At 46.0% G+C, this 7219-nt stretch overlaps 1 pseudogene; it reads left to right on the top strand.

Moving 5' to 3' along the window:
• Positions 1-1924: 1924 nt before the first annotated feature.
• LOC135050311 (interferon-induced GTP-binding protein Mx-like) overlaps positions 1925-7219 on the top strand; it is a 105260-nt pseudogene continuing 99965 nt past the window's right edge.

The following is a 7219-nucleotide window of genomic DNA, read 5'->3' as shown; positions in this document are numbered from 1 at the left end:
GTGTGCACTGTGCATATGTTTGTCTATGAGTGTATGTGTGTGTATGTCTGTGTCTATGTGTGTTTCTATGTGTGTGTATGTGCCTATGTGTGTGTGTGTGTGTGTGTGTGTGTGTGTGTGTGTGTGTGTTTGTCAATGCTTGTGTGTGCACTGTGCATATGTTTGTCTATGAGTGTATGTGTGTGTATGTCTGTGTCTATGTGTGTGTATGTGTGTTTCTATGTGTGTGTATGTGCCTATGTGTGTGTATGTCAGTGTCTATGTGTGTGTATGTGTGTTTCTATGTGTGTGTATGTGCCTATGTGTGTGTGTGTCTGTCTGTGTGTGTGTCTATGTGTGTGTCTATGTGTGTGTGTGTATGTATGTGTGTGTCTATGTGTGTATGTATACATGAATGTCCCTCTGTGACTCTGCCAAGAACCACTGTATAAAGTGTTTGAGCTACACTCAGACGTTAGTGTACTTTTCCCTCTGCGGAACACTGTGGCCTGTGGGTGTGACCGTGGGACAGTGCCCAAAAAGTGGGACTGTCTTGCCAAAAGTGGGATGGTTGGGGCTGCATGGGCGTAGAGAGCCACGTCGGGCCCCGGTAATGAATGTGAGGGTGTGGCCTAAAAAGGGTCATGTCCACGCTCCCTAAAAATAATACTTTTTAAAATGTATATTTGCAGGCTGTGCTCCACAGGGGGCGTCATTCTAATGCAGGGGAGGTGGCAGGAGGGGTGCGGGCACCCATTTCCTATCTTGCTTGCAGGAAGTGGGTCCCTCCTCCTCGGCCAGCGCCATGTTCCCAGTGATATTTGGGTGGGGGGTGGGGTAGCAGACTCGGACCCTTCCCGCATCACGGGTAATTAGTACCCACTCGCCCCTTTTGGTGCTACTGGGGGGTACGTGATAGGTTAGGCATGTGTTCCTAAATTCTGCCTTGCAGTACCCTTGTGTCTACCACCCAACTGTAGCTCAGTCTCTCCCACCTCAGGGACCTCTGGGTCACACGGTGATGAGCGCTGAGTGGCTGTAGGGCAGATACAGCAGGTATAGCGGTGAACAGGGACCAGAGAGTAAATAATTGGGCGCCAGGCCACCTTTACTTAATAAAATAAATGAGGTAAAGAGTAATGCATTTGTTCTTTTTCAATGATTACAAAACAGACTTTAATATGCAGTTCTGATGTTGCTGTGGTACTACAAGTCCCAGGCTGCCCAGTCAGCCTGGCTGCCTACCTCTGAATTAGATTCAGACTTCACTGTCTGCAGAAACTGAGGAAACCAGGGCCCTCATTCCGAGTCGTTCGCTCGTTATTTTTCATCGCATCGCAGTGAAAATCCGCTTAGTACGCATGCGCAATATTCGCACTGCGACTGCGCCAAGTAATTTTACAATGAAGATAGTATTTTTACTCACGGCTTTTTCATCGCTCCGGCGATCGTAGTGTGATTGACAGGAAATGGGTGTTACTGGGCGGAAACTGGGCGTTTTAGGGGCGTGTGGATGAAAACACTACCGGTTCCGGAAAAAACGCAGGAGTGGCCGGAGAAACGGGGGAGTGTCTGGGCGAACGCTGGGTGTGTTTGTGACGTCAAACCAGGAACGACAAGCACTGAACTGATCGCAGATGCCGAGTAAGTGTGGAGCTACTCTGAAACTGCAAAGTAGTTTGTTATCGCAATATTGCGAATACATCGTTCGCAAATTTCAAGAAGCTAAGATTCACTCCCAGTAGGCGGCGGCTTAGCGTGTGTAACTCTGCTAAAATCGCCTTGCGACCGATCAACTCGGAATGAGGGCCCAGGTTTCTGTTCTCAGAGACCTGGTGGTTTTAGTTTCGCTTTCCCAGAACCTGAAGCCTCCTCCTCCTCCTCCTCCTCCTCCTCCCCTGTTTCCTCCAGTCCACCAGTATAAGGGGCTGTGTGCTGTGCTACCAGCTCGTCTTCTTTACTGGAGGCTGAGACTCTGCAGCATCACTCACTGATACAGCCGGGTACCCACAGCTCTGCACATCAAACAGGTGAGACGGGAGAAGGTTTATCCCACATCTTATATTTACTGTATGTATCCCAGCACTATAGAACATCTTATAAATAACAAATAGCAAAGAGAAAAGAAAGATTATACTTTATATATTTCAATACATATAAGCTGAAAAAGTGCATTTACATAAGTTATATATTACAGGTTACATTTTCTGCAGCTGAAAGTTTCATTTTGTGCTAAAAATAAATATAAAAGATATTTGTCATAATATAATAAAATATAGTAATATATTGCAATACTGAAGTTACGTAGCTTGCAGGTAATTTCCCTTTCTCTGTTTCGTCCTCCCTTTCTGGTTAATTTATTCATAATTAATAATGGTTGATGTACTTTGTTAGGTGCTGCTGAACCATATAAATAAATGATAATAATAAATAATAATAATAATCGGTAGCAGGAATGGTTTTCTATCACTGATTGGCTGGCAGCGGTGAGCGTTAACGTTTCAGTTCACCAGGCCAGGATGCGGACATCTGCGCATACGTGACCCAGTTTGCCTGGTCACACGTGCGCAGTGACGCTGTAAGGCTAAGCAAATACTTCTACTTATATATTGTACAGCAAAAATAAATAATAACATTAAGTAATTAGACTTTTTGTTACCATGGGGGTCATTCCGAGTTGTTCTCTCGTTGCCGATTTTCGCAACGGAGCGATTAAGGCAAAAATGCGCATGCGCATGGTATGCAGTGCACATGGTAAGTATATCAGCACAAAACTTAGGGCAGTACGGATGGTGTAATGGATCGCATTACTGCCTCACAGCACTGAGATCATGGGTTTGATTCCCACCATGGCCCTAACTGTGTGGAGTTTGTATATTCTCCCCGTACTTGCGTGGGTTTCCTCCGGGTACTCCGGTTTCCTCCCACAATCCAAAAATATACTGGTAGGTTAATTGGCTCCCAACAAAATTAACACTAGTATGAATGTGTGTGCGTGTACATGTGGTAGGGAATATAGAATGTAAGCTCCACTGGAGCAGGGACTGATGTGAATGGGCAAATATTCTCTGTACAGCGCTGCGGAATATGTGTGCGCTATATAAATAACTGGTAATAAATAAATAAATAAAACTTAGTAGATTTACTCACGTCCGAACGAAGAATTTTCATCGCTGAAGTGATCGGAGTGTGATTGACAGGAAGTGGGTGTTTCTGGGTGGAAACTGACTGTTTTCTGGGAGTGTGCGGAAAAACGCAGGCGTGCCAGCATAAAACGCGGGAGTGTCTGGAGAAACGGGGGAGTGGCTGGCCATCGCTGGGCGTGTTTGTGACGTCAAACCAGGAACGAAACTGACTGAACTGATCGCAGTGTAGGAGTAAGTCTCGAGCTACTCAGAAACTGCTAAGAATTTTCTATTCGCAATTCTGCTAATCTTTCGTTCGCAATTCTGTTAAGCTAAGATACACTCCCAGAGGGCGGCGGCTTAGCGTGTGCAATGCTGCTAAAAGCAGCTAGCGAGAGAACAATTCGGAATGACCCACTATGTACTGTCCAGCTATCACCGCTATATGTGTTACGTAGGATTCCCCATGATTTGCATGGGGAAGGCTATTCCCAGAGAAACCCAGTAAATCCTTTCTATGACTATATCCCATTTCTGACCTCTTTATTTGGGGGGGGGGGGAGTTTATGATAGGATCACTTGTATCAGCGATAGAAAATCTTGTATCACTTTATTAATAATTAATAGCATATCACCAACAAAAGTACTGCCAGCTGCCAGTGGTAAGTCCAGGGTTTTTAATTTTTTTATTAAGATGCTGCAGTGCCGATAGTAAAATATGCTTTATTTAATGAGAGTATTTTTTATCGGGATACGGTCATTAGGTCAACAGTCATGAGGTCGACCACTATAGGTCGACATGCATTAGGTCGACAGGTCAAAAGGTTGACATGAGTTTTTAATTTTTTTTAAATTTCTTCATACTTTACGATCCACGTAGACTACAATTGGGAACGGTAACCTGTGCCGAGCGCAGCGAGCGAAGCGAGCCATGCGAGGGGACACGGTGCACTAATTGGGGTTCCGTGTCACTTTACGTAGAAAATGACACCAAAAAAGTTTTAAAAAACTCATGTCGACCCTTTGACCTGTCAATCTAGTACATGTCGACCTAACGACCATGTCGACCTAGTGACCGTGTCGACCTAATGCCTATCGACCAATAGTGGTCGACATAATGACTGTCGACCCAGGTTGTGTCGACCCAACGACCCATACCCCATATCTATGAATCTCGCTGAGATGGTGTTGGCAAAAGATTGATCTGACACATAGGAAAAAGCCTTATCACTATAACAATATATACTCAATAAAAGAGCTTTTCTCAACGTAATAGATAGGGAGAGAAAGAGGGAAAGATGAGAGAGACCTATTTCCTCTTATCTTCCAGATACTTCCCCGCCTCTCCCTCTTCCTCTCATCGCTCTCCCTTTCTCATCTCTCTCTCCTTCTTCCTCCCCTTTCTCCTCTCCTCTTCCTCTCATCGCTCTCCCTTTCTCATCTCTCTCTCTCCTTCTTTCTCCCCTTTCTCCTCTCCTCTTCCTCTCATCGCTCTCCCTTTCTCATCTCTCTCTCCTTCTTCCTCCCCTTTCTCTCCTCCTCTACCTTTAAAGTCTTTATTCCCATCTCTTCCTATCCCCTCTTCTTCTTCTCTCTCCCCCCCCCCCTTCTGCCCATCTCTCGTCCTCCCTTCTCTCTCCATATTCCACTCATCACTCACCTCCACTTCCTTCCATTGCCAGGATGTAATAAAGTCCGAGTTTGGTGGCCATGGGGGATGCCGGCCAAACTCAGAGTTTTTTTTTAAAGAGGCAATAATTTACAAGGCAAATCCATGCCTTATACATGATTGCCCCTTTAATAAAAAGCCAGCGTTCGACCAGCACCTGGCATGGCCGCCTAACTCGGACTTCATTACATCCCGCCCCAAGTCTTTATTTCCCCCTCTTCCTATGAACTCTCTCCCCCTCTTCTTCTTATCTCTTTTCCCCCCTCTTCTGCCCATATTCTCTCTCCACATTCCTCCTATCACTCACCTCCTCTTCTTTCCGTCTCTCTCTTACTCTCCCCCCATCCCCCTCTCTTTCTCTTTTCAAGATGTGTGGAGTTCTGCCTCTAAGAGTCTCTTACTACCAAACATTTGTGCCTGAGTACTCTCAGTAATGTTCTATGTGGGAGTATCAGTCACAAATCACGCTATTGGTAATATGAGAATGTCGGCGAGCAAGGTGGCGAAAGTTCAGTTAAATAACTAGGAAAACTGGTTTCTGTGCTTAGAGATCTTATAGTTTCAGTTTCAATTCTTTTTATTAGTGTCATAAGTGTTCCCTCCTCTGCCCTTGTTTCCTCCAAACTAGGGATGGAGATCGGTGTGTCCTATATTAATGGTTGGAACTTTGTAGGCGGAACCATCAATGGTATGGACCCCTGAAATAGCGTACCATCTGTGGTTCCTGCCGGCCACGGCGCAGGACAACTGGCTGGCATCTTAGTAGCTATGCGTTGCAGTGCAAGCGTGAAAAAATACATGGGGCACTCGGCTATTACCGATACTCATGAAAAAAACCTGTATCTCTGCCAGCCATGGTAAAAAAAAAACGTTTAACACTGGTGGGACACCATAAATGCTTGATGCAGGGACTGATATATCTAAGGGGAAAAAAAAGGCCCTTTTCTGGTGAAAATACCAGTTTTCCCAAACATACAGGAAGGGCATACTGTATGTTCAGCTCCTCTAAGGGTGGAGAAGTGAACCAGTTAAGAAGTTTCCCATAGCAACCAATCAGTGTTGAGGTCAACATATAAAGTGCATTCTATAAAATTGTACGTAGAAGATGATTGGTTGCAATGCTCCCATTCCTGTTAATGACATTATTAGATATTATTACTGTCAAGATATGATGTTTAATGTTAGGTCTTCTACCAATGAGAAGTGCCCTAAGACAGCCTCCACACCGACCGAGCAAACCCCCTCCCCCACATCACTTATGTCTAGATGGTAAAACTACCGCTGGGTCCCACTGCCTGGGGTCCCACCTCCTCCTCTAGGGATCAGGATCCAGACTGTGCACTTGAATCAATCATTATACTCTGCCAGGCTGCTGAGATGAGGCCTGGGCTGTGACCTGTGGCAACGTGACAGCAGGGCTGAAACTAGGGTCTCTGTCACCCGGGGCAAGACAGTCATTTGGCGCCACCCTCCCCCCCCCCCCCCACCCCACCCTACCGCCCCGTCATACAGAAATACATCCTCCCATACATGTACACACCATCAATAATACACAGTATGGTACATATCTACACAGCCCCTGAATATACACATACTACCAAAATAAACATATATACGTGCCCCTGTATATACCCATACCCCAATATACTGTGATTAAATACACCCCTCCTATACATACAAATGAAGTACGCACCCCGGTTTCTCCAGCATACACACGCAACACCGGGTTACGCTGCACTGCTCCAGTACACACACACACACAGGGTTACACTGCACTGCTCCAACACATGCACACACATACAGGGTTACACTGCACTGCTCCAACACATGCACACACATACAGGGTTACACTGCACTGCTCTAACACATGCACACATACAAAGGGTTACACTGCACTGCTCCAACACATGCACACACATACAGGGTTACACTGCACTGCTCCAACACACATACACACAGGGTTACACTGCACTGCTCCAACACATGCACACACATACAGGGTTACACTGCACTGCTCTAACACATGCACACACATACAGGGTTACACTGCACTGCTCTAACACATGCACACATACAAAGGGTTACACTGCACTGCTCCAACACATGCACACACACAGGGTTACACTGCACTGCTCCAACACATGCACACACACAGGGTTACACTGCACTGCTCCAACACACATACACACAGGGTTACACTGCACTGCTCCAACACATGCGCACACACACACACACACACACACACACACACACACACACACGGTTACACTGCACTGCTCCAACACACATACACACAGGGTTACACTGCACTGCTCCAACACATGCGCACACACACATACACACATACAGGGTTACACTGCACTGCTCCAACACACATACACACAGGGTTACACTGCACTGCTCCAACACATGCACACATACAAAGGGTTACACTGCACTGCTCCAA

The sequence above is a fragment of the Pseudophryne corroboree genome, chromosome 2, assembly GCF_028390025.1.
Source record: "Pseudophryne corroboree isolate aPseCor3 chromosome 2, aPseCor3.hap2, whole genome shotgun sequence".
NCBI lineage: Eukaryota > Metazoa > Chordata > Amphibia > Anura > Myobatrachidae > Pseudophryne > Pseudophryne corroboree.
The sequence above is the reverse complement of the archived record's forward strand: the minus strand, read 5'-3'. Positions and strand labels throughout refer to the sequence as shown.